The sequence below is a fragment of the Triticum urartu genome, chromosome 4A (assembly GCF_056163025.1).
Source record: "Triticum urartu cultivar PI428250 chromosome 4A, HENAU_Tu73, whole genome shotgun sequence".
NCBI lineage: Eukaryota > Viridiplantae > Streptophyta > Magnoliopsida > Poales > Poaceae > Triticum > Triticum urartu.
Genome location: NC_141876.1, coordinates 605,379,567 through 605,389,080, shown reverse-complemented (window position 1 = coordinate 605,389,080; position 9,514 = coordinate 605,379,567). Strand labels below are relative to the sequence as shown.

Sequence of the window (9,514 nt, the reverse complement as noted above, 5' to 3'; positions counted from 1 at the left end):
GGAGGTCGCCGTGCTCTTTCCGGCAGCGGCTGGGTAGGTGTGGTGGACTGTGGAGTGGAGTGGAGACAGGGAAAGAGGAAGGGGGAGAGATAACTAGTGTCAGTGTCCTGGTGCGTGGGGCGCCTCCGTCTGTCGGCCAAGTCGTCACCGTTCACGTACACGCCATGCGTCTACAGCCGGACCCTCTATTTCCTCGATACACTATGTTTGTAGGCATCAGATTAGTAGTTTGATAAAAATAAAAAAAATCTAATTAGACCCATTCCATAATACACCGGGTTTGCCTCTCGATGGGAAGCCTCGCAGCGGGCCTGCCTCCGGGCCCGGGTAGCCTGCTAGGGACCCGCGTGTCTTGATTTTAGCTCAAGCTCGTCTTTTGAATTATTTGGCTAGCCTTGAGCTTTCGGTGGCCCATACGATGGTCAATCTTGGCAAGAAACACTAACCATCCAAATTCAATATAAAAGCCTATCTCAAACCTCCCCCCCCCCCGAAACCCTCGCCTCGACCAACCATGCCTCCGACGCCGCCGCCACCGATACAATTGCTGTCGGACGAACTACTCGAGGAGATCTTCTTTCGCCTCCCGCCGAACGAGCCCACGTGCCTCGTGCGTGCCTCCGTCGCCAACAAGCGATGGCTCGGTATTCTCTCCTGCCAAGCCTTTCATGGTTGCTATCGTAAGTTCCATGGATCTCCTCCCATGTTGGGGTTCATTTATTTCTGGCCCCTCGACTTTATCCCGAGGAAAGCCCTCTCCCCGCGCTTCATCTCCACCATGGAATTTGGTGTAGACATTCCCGACAACCGTGGGGGTAACTATAAATACCCTGCGTGGGGCTGCTGCCATGGTCGCGTTCTCCTTCGGGATAATTGGGCGCCAACGCACCTTGTTGTTTGGGACCCCATGACGGGTCGCCAAAGAAAGCTAAAAGTTCCCACGTCGATGGGCTACATCGGGATAATTTGTGCAGCGATCGGTTGTGACCATCACGCATGTCATGCAGGGCCCTTCCAAGTGGTATTCTTGGGCCTTGACATGACAGATGATGACAATTGTGTTGCACACGCATGTGTGTCCGCGCCGGTGACAAGTGACTGGAGCAAGTCATGCTCTGATGTTGAGTGGAGCGATATGTGCTCTAGTCTACAACTTGCACCTGATGCATCCATCGACTCAATGCCTCCATCCTTGTTGAAAACGCACTTCACTTCATGCTTACACACGATGCTGATGATGGTGTAGAAATTCTCAAATATGACTTGACCTCTAATTGCTTATCACTGATTGATGCCCCATTGTCCGGGGCTATCATTAGCGGTTCCACTATCCTCATGGCGTTGGAGGATGGCAGTTTGGGTTTTGCGCATGTGGACAAGGTAACCCTCAACATATGGTCAAGAAAATTGGATGCTAATGGAATTGCGTCATGGACTATGCATTGAGTCGTCGAACTCATGAACCTTATCCCTATTCAAAATCCAACCAAAAGGCTTAAACTGATTGGATCTGTGGAGGGCAGTGATATCATTTTCATAACTGCGGACCTTGGCATCTATGAGGTTAATATCTGGACACTACAATGGAAGAAGCTATGGAAGAGAGAGAATTTCCGTTATTTGGTTCCATACATGAGTTTCTGCAATCCACCAGGTACATCTATATGTCATTTCTTTCTGGATTTGGAACAATTTTTATATAAATACGTATACATTAGTTAATGTATAATTAGATTAATGATGATCACATAGAAAGTTATATATTTCATATGTGCGCGAACAAACTTTCAGTAATATATGTCATTTGTGCTCGATCAAACTTCAAGTAATATGGATCCTCGAATGTTACACCTAATTATGCTTACGTCTACTTAATTGGAAATTTTATCGTAGCATCCCTTTTTGGAATCACACTGACACAATTATATTTACAGAATGGCTGAGACCTTGTGATGTGGCGCATTGACAATGTTTGATCAAAAAGTCTTAAAGGAAGGGGCCACTCTCGTCAACAAGAAAGATAATCAACTCAGAGGCACCAAAGGTCTTTTGATGAATCCAGTCACTAATTAGCACCTGGTGTGGTGCAATGGTTCTTGTTTTCTCGCACTATTGTTCTTTTGCTAGTAAGCTTGACAATTCCTAGTGTTGTTGGCATGTGCTAGCGGGCGAATGAATTATGTTGTAATGAATCTCAATTTTCTCGCAACATCAACTTTGTGCTTTGTGGTTTAATTGCCTTCAAATTTTATTTGTAGCTAGTATCTTAGTCTTTCCATTTGAACTCTAGAACTTGCACCCCTAGTTTTGATCTAGTCTCTAAATTGGTCTCCGAAAAGATGTGGCATTGATGAGAAAATGGTGATGGCATGTACATGGCTAGTGGTTTCTATGGCCCAAGACATGATATGATGATGGTTTTGCATGATGGCTCGTTGACATGTCTTAATAAATCTTTTGGATATAAGTAAATGTTTTTGCGGTTTTATTTGTTTATCAAGCAATGTTACTGAATAGTATAACATATGAAGTAAAATCTTGAGCCGGAAACTGAAGGTGGATGGGATATGAGTTGCATGCCCGCATGAAGATCTCATAGAACTTTTTCTTTCTTCAGTTCCTCCACCAATCTCTTTGGTGTTTGTTCGGTAATTGTGCCAATGTAGACACAATTAATAGGAGACTGTGACGTCCATGAAGTGAGATGGACATGTGCATATGCTTGGTCACACAGTGGCGGAGCTAGCAGCAGGTCATGCCTGAGGCTATGCTATGTTGAGTGATGATTTTCTATGATTTTATATTTTCTATGAAGGAATTATAAGGAAAGTTGTTGCTAGGCCTCGGGCTATAGCAATAACTGCCCAGGCTTGTCTCCGGCACAGTGGTCACATATTTAAGGCTATAGTGATCACTGCAGTTGTTTTGGTTTTTATCATATTCTAGATTGATTTTGTTAAGACATTTTACTCAAAATCACGAACACATATTTTTCTCTCTATGTTTTTTGTACCTATATATGGAAGAGGTGGGGCTCCTTGATTTTTTTCCAATTTTCAAATTTCTGAATTATTTGACAATTTAATCTCTAATCACTGCTCAAGTGTGGAACAATCATTCCAAATCGTCTAACCTCTCGGCAGGTCACCCATCTCTCTCACTACTTCAACCTGAGCACGCTTAGTTCTCACTACTCCAAACTGAGCACGCTTAACTTTCGAGTTCTATTTCCCCTAGTTTCCAAGTCTGCATTTGTTGTTTTCCTGACAATAGTAAGCTGTTAATCTTATTAATCCTTAGGAGTTTAGCTTGAGCATTAAGTCACACGTTTCACCGTTTGAGTTTGAAAATATTATTGTAAAAAAATTATTATTATTAACACTAATATTTCTTGAGTAAGTAGTTTGACCATAGTTTGACCAAAATTGAAAAATAATTGAAATTTGAGCATAATTTTTTTTCCTTTCAGAATTTAGGATTCTAAAAATTTGCAAAACAGCCTACGGCGGTCGAATTCGGAACCGGCTTTTCGTGTTGAATATTTTGATATATTATACGTTTTTTTCGACATCGTATGCAAAAGTTATGGTCGTTTTATTTTTCCATAACACTTTTTTCAAAATATATCAAAATTTATGTTTTAAAATTTCCCTAACTAGTAGATTAGTAACATAACTACATCTCGAAGGATTTTAATTTTTGGAATTTTTATCATTTTTTTGTTTTTTTTCAAAACTGAAAAGGAGATACAGAAAAGAAAGGTAGAGTTTGCAAATTACAGAACCTTTTTAGTCTGGGTTAAAGCCACCAACTGAAACTAAAAGCCTTTAATACCAGTTAGTGGCTCCAACCCAAACTATAGGCCCCGTTCGGTCTGCAGGAATTTTCATAGGTCAGGTTTCCTTCAGAAAAATAACCTGTGATGCGTTCGATTCGAAGGAATGTCCTCACTCGTCCCGCAGCAAAGTTTACCCAGCCTGTACTTTTCACGGGAAAGAAAAAATCTACTGCGACCCAATGTTGGGGTGGAGGCCCGATGCAAGCTGTCAGTTGGCCGTATTAAAAAATACTTGCATGTGACTGTTTGGCGAGCGGCTAGGCAAGCTGCATGTTCCGATGAATAAAAAATTATTTTCATACAGTTGAAGACAAGTGCATGCGTTGACTTTTATTCTCTAGTTCCTTTGCTTTCCTAGTTCACACCGAACGCGGCAAAATTTTGCATCCCTCTATTTCACGTTCCAAAGCTTACACAAGTGACGCAAATTACATTCCTGTAAAGTTTTCAATTCATTTGCTTTCTATCCCTCCGCTCCGAATGGAGTCTAAAGGTCTTACTGAAATTTAGTCTATTTTGGGACAGCCCAATAATTATTTCAAAAATTCCTAATAAATTCTAAAGGCCCATGCAGCCCATTTGTGCAAGGCAAAAGGTGGAACTAAACTTTAGTCTCATATTGTTAGTTTGGTGGGAGTTGGACCTCCTTATGAGGAAGGATGTTTTTCCACATGTATGAGCATGAAAATAAGAGAGACATTCACGCGCGCTCCTCCTCCGCCGTCCGCCATGCCACGGGTTGCGGGAATGAGCAAGCCGATGACGAAGTTGAAAAGATTTTGCTATAGTGGAGACTAAATGCGAACAACGCATCCTTTCGGTTGCTGGCTGTTCACTTCACCTCCCGCGCTCTGTGCAACTACTAACTTCTTCATCACGGACGTTTCGGACTCCGATGACTTCTTCCCCGACGTCGACAACCTCATCAATGACATGGCTGGCAGACTCCGACGACTTCTTCCCCGACGTCGACAACCTCATCAATGACATGGCTGGCAAGGATGTCGACCCCAAATCCAGTGCTTCTGTTGTTGCTGATGTCCCGTACGTGTTCTTGCTCTTTCTGTTAGAAGTCCTGCCACAGTTCTTTGCCCTAGTGTCTGCCCTACATAAGTTAGGTTCTACTACATATATGCAACTTGATCTAGTGTCTGTTCTAGATGTGTTCAGTTCAAGTTCATATATGAAGATGCTATTTACCTTCTCTCTGTCAGATTGCATGACTTACTTTATCTCTGCTATATTAGTCATGCTTTATCTAATATTTCTGTTAGTAAAGTTATTTGGTAAATTGCTCATATTTCCAACAGGTCTAACTTATAGTCCGGTTTTGTGTTACAAACCGGGACTAAAGGGGCTCATGGGGCCCCGGCTTGCCACCACCCCTTTAGTCCTGGTTTGTGACACAAACGGGACTATAGGTCACAAATGAATTGGGACTAACGTGTAGCCTTGAACTGGGAATAATGGTATCATTAATGTGGTCCGTAATTGAGCCGGGACTAATGAGGTGAACATTAGGTCGTTTTTCTACTAGTGATTGTTCATCGTTCATGGCCAAAATAAATCTTATTAATGCACATTCCTGGTTGAGTATGTTGAAGAACCAGTTGCCACACCAGGTAATTAAGAATGTACTACTGATGTATAGCTACACTATGGTCCTTGTGTATTGAGGCACTTTTACCACTAGACTCTAATCTTGTCATTAGGCTGGCCATAGTGGGGGTAACATAGGTAGTACTCCCTCCGGTCCTTTTTACTCTGCATATTAGGTTTGTCTGAAGTCAATCTAATCGAACTTTGACCAAGTTCATATAAAAAATTATAGACATTCACATAACAACACCAATATCATTAGATTCATCTTGGAATATATTTTCATATTATATTTATTAGATTATAGATGCTAATAATTTCTAATATAAATTTGGTCAAAGTTAGCAAAGTTTGACTTTCGGCAAATTCAATGTGCAGAATAAAAAGTACCGGAGGGAGTATCATGCACTTGGGACTCGCAAACATGCTTATGTAACAGACAATTAAAGAAGAGAGATGGTTATAGTAACATAGGTAGATACCGTAATATAATAAATATGTGTTGACAATAAATACAGGAAAGATGTGGCCGGACATGATCCAGATGACGTCCCCTGGCACGACCGCTCCCTTGTCCTGCATCGACCACGCGCCGTCCCTCAGCAGCCAGCAGTCCCGCCCGGAGGGCGCAAGGCGGGCGGCGAGTGCGGCCGCGGTGGGTTTGCCGGCGCTGCTCCTCTCCGCGAGGCCGACGACGAGGTCGGCGACGAGCAGAGCGATGATGGCGGCGCCGAAGGCCCCGTTCCCGCCTCCCATGGCGAGTCCAACCACCATGGCGACCACCGCGGCGGCCTCCACCGCCAGCGGCAGGAGCTTCAAGAACATGCTTTGTTTCTTGGGCTCCAGCTCGTTGGCTCCCCAGACACGGAGGCGGACGGCGGGGTCAGGCCCCACGGCCAGGTCGCGAGCGTGACGAACAACTCCTCCATCGGGAGCTTCAGCCACTTCAGGTCGAAGGCGTGGTCCTCGTCGTCGTCTTCAACTGCTCCTCGCCCTTGCGAGGCCACACCGGGGCCGGGATGGCTCGGCGTCGCCGTCGTGCAGGCAGGGGCGGGCCCAGGAATTCAAGACTGTGTATTCAAATTTTGTATTTTTTTGAAAGTCTATGGCCTTCCTTTCAGGCGTATAATCAATTACAGAAGCATATTGTACTAGTTCTAAACTATATAAAAGATACCACATAATATATTATATTCACAAAAATTGATTATAACTTGGTATTGTTCACCATATGGAAGTAAAAAACATTGTTCAACATATCATCGCAAAATCTAAAATATATAGAGGATCGATAAAAACTTACAAATCACAGGATAACTTTGCGATCCTTGATGCTTTGAAAATGTGTGATAATGTCCTCATCCTTAACTTGCAAGAAGAAATCCCTTTCAATGAATGTGACCAAGCAACCATTCAAGTATTTTTGCCCCATCTTGCTTCTTAGCTTGTTTTTTATATAGTTCATTGATGAAAAGACCCTCTCAACACCGGCTGTTGCAACAGGAAGGACTAGCACCAATTTGAGAAGTTTGTAAACAATATCATACCGAAGAGCCCTCCCTGTTCTAACAAGCATCATAGACAACTCTGCTAGACTTCTCAAGTTTGTGAAGTTTTCATCATTCCTCACATCAGTAATATAGAGATTCAATTGAAAAGGAAGTTGGTGCATTTCTTCAAAGTCAAAATCATGAGGATAGAACCCAGCAAGCTTAACCAAGTCATCAATATTAAAAGAAGAAAATGACTTGGCTGGACTGAATGATGCCATGCATCTAAGTAGCTCCGTGTTTACCTCATCAAACCTGTTATTAAGCTCTTGAAGTTTCCTATCAATGACACCCAAAAACATATCAGCATGGAACCGGTGGTAATTCATGGCATTTTTATAGAACGCTCTTGCTCTTTGTATAGGCTTGTACTTCCCATCCATTTCAACACATCTGACATTGTGCTTCACATAAAAAGAAGTGACATTCTCAAGGAATTCTTTCCATCCATCATCTTCTCTTAGAACTTGCAGTTGTACCTTTGTGAACTCGAGAAGATCAACTGCATTCACAATATCTTGATCCCTCTTTTGCAAAGCGTTACTTAAGTCACTTGTGTACCCAAATATTTCATTCATCAAGTGCAACATGAAAACAAACTCAAATGATTTAAATACTTCCAACATAGTTTGAGCTCCTAAAGCCTCTGCCGAATTACTTTCTTTCCCAAGCCTAAAGAGAACTTTCCTGATTGAAGGATACAAATACATAACATGCATTACCGTTTTGTAGTGAGATCCCCATCGTGTGTCACCGGGCCTTGCTAGGCCCATCTCTTGATTCAAACCTTGGCCAGCTTCAATTTCACCTAGTTTCAATGCTTCAATCATATACTCAGCCTGAGCTACGCGAAGCATGCGGATCTTTTTACATGACATCCCAAGATGCCCAAAGAACCATTTGCAATCAATATTCTCCTTAGCAACAGCTACAAGGGTTAGTTGAAGCTGATGGGCGAAGCAATGAACATAATAAGCAGAAGGAGAATCTTCCATGATTAGTTTCTTCAAACCATTAACATGACCCTTCATGTTACTCGCACCGTCATACCCTTGCCCACGTACCTTGGATATCGGCAGTTGATACTTCATAAGCAAGGTCTGAATTGCTTCTTTAAGAGTCAATGATGTAGTATCCTCAACTTGAGCAAGACCAAGAAACCTTTCAACCGGCTCCCCTATTTTATTGACAAATCGCAAGCAAAGAGCTAACTGTTCTTGTTGGTATGCATCACTAGATTCATCAGCAAGAATTGCGAAACACTCATCACCAAGTTCCTCTATGACAAATTTTGTTGTTTCATGAGCACAAGAACTAATAAGCTGTTTTTGAATCTTGTGATCTATCATCTGACAATTCTGTGGAGCATTTCCTAAAACAACCTTATTAACTTCTTCAAAGTTGCCTGCCAGCCATTGCAAAAGTTCTCGGAAATTTCCTTTATTTTTAGAATCCTTTCCCTCATCATGACCACGAAAAGCCAACCCCTGATGCAAAATAAATTTTATGCACTCAAGTGACCATTTTAATCGAGCTAGATACTCAGCCTTGTACTGTGTGGTCTGTGAGGAAATGGCCTCACGGATTGATGCTTTAGGTTTGATGAACAAATTATATTTCTCTTCGGCTTCACAATGAGCACTATTCACCTCACCAGCATGCTTACGAAATCTCGCTTTCATATTCCAATTTCTGAACCCTCCATTAACAATACTATCTCCATCAGCAAATTTAGTACTATCTTTGAACAAATAGCAAAAAAGCAATATGCAGCATCTTTATCCACACTATACTCAAGCCACTTATACTCATCAAACCAAGCCGGTTGGAAGCGACGCTTACCTCCGCAGTCATGTTGCGGAAAATCTTTCTTCCGCATCTTTGGTTTACATCGTCCCAATGCAATGTAGGCCCTTCTAACTGAATCTCGTTCATTAACATCATAGCTTGAGATAGGAGTCCTCAACCCAGGATCAGGCTCGATGTTATAAATGTCATCATCACTATCCTCATCACTAGAATCAGATTCATCTAGGGCCATAGATTCATCATCATCTTCTGCTATTGGGGCCTCTGTGTGAGGAGCTCTCTCAGGTTCAGGTGGTATTGTGTGTGTCTCACTACCACTTTGCCCTTCAAAAATTACCAATTGCATCTGACTTTCATTGGAAGATGGGGTAGCACTCGTTGGTTCAGGTTGTTTTCTTTTTGCAGCAACTCTTTTCATGAAAGCTCTCAAATCAGTAGTGCCAGTATTCTTACTCTTCATGTTTTACACCTGAAAAGTAAAGTTGCTCAAGTTTTAGAGTACTAATCATTATACATAACGCTCACTGGAACAAATTCAGAATTTATAAACGTTCTCTCATTACAAACTCGAATGGAAAATTGTAAATTCTCATGTCTAAACAATTCTTAATTGACTGCAAACTAGTCTCTAATTTCACTATATTAAAACAAGAAAGACAAGTGATTAGTGGTCAAACTAACTTACTTAGTCTTGCACTTCTGTACTGCAGCCTGCTGC

At 42.1% G+C, this 9,514-nt stretch overlaps 2 pseudogenes; one reads left to right on the top strand and one right to left on the bottom strand.

Moving 5' to 3' along the window:
* The first annotated feature begins 514 nt into the window (after window positions 1–514).
* Window positions 515–6,592, top strand: LOC125532405 (uncharacterized; annotated as a pseudogene).
* A 233-nt stretch (window positions 6,593–6,825) lies between these two features.
* LOC147977227 (uncharacterized) lies at window positions 6,826–9,256 on the bottom strand (annotated as a pseudogene).
* Window positions 9,257–9,514: the final 258 nt, after the last annotated feature.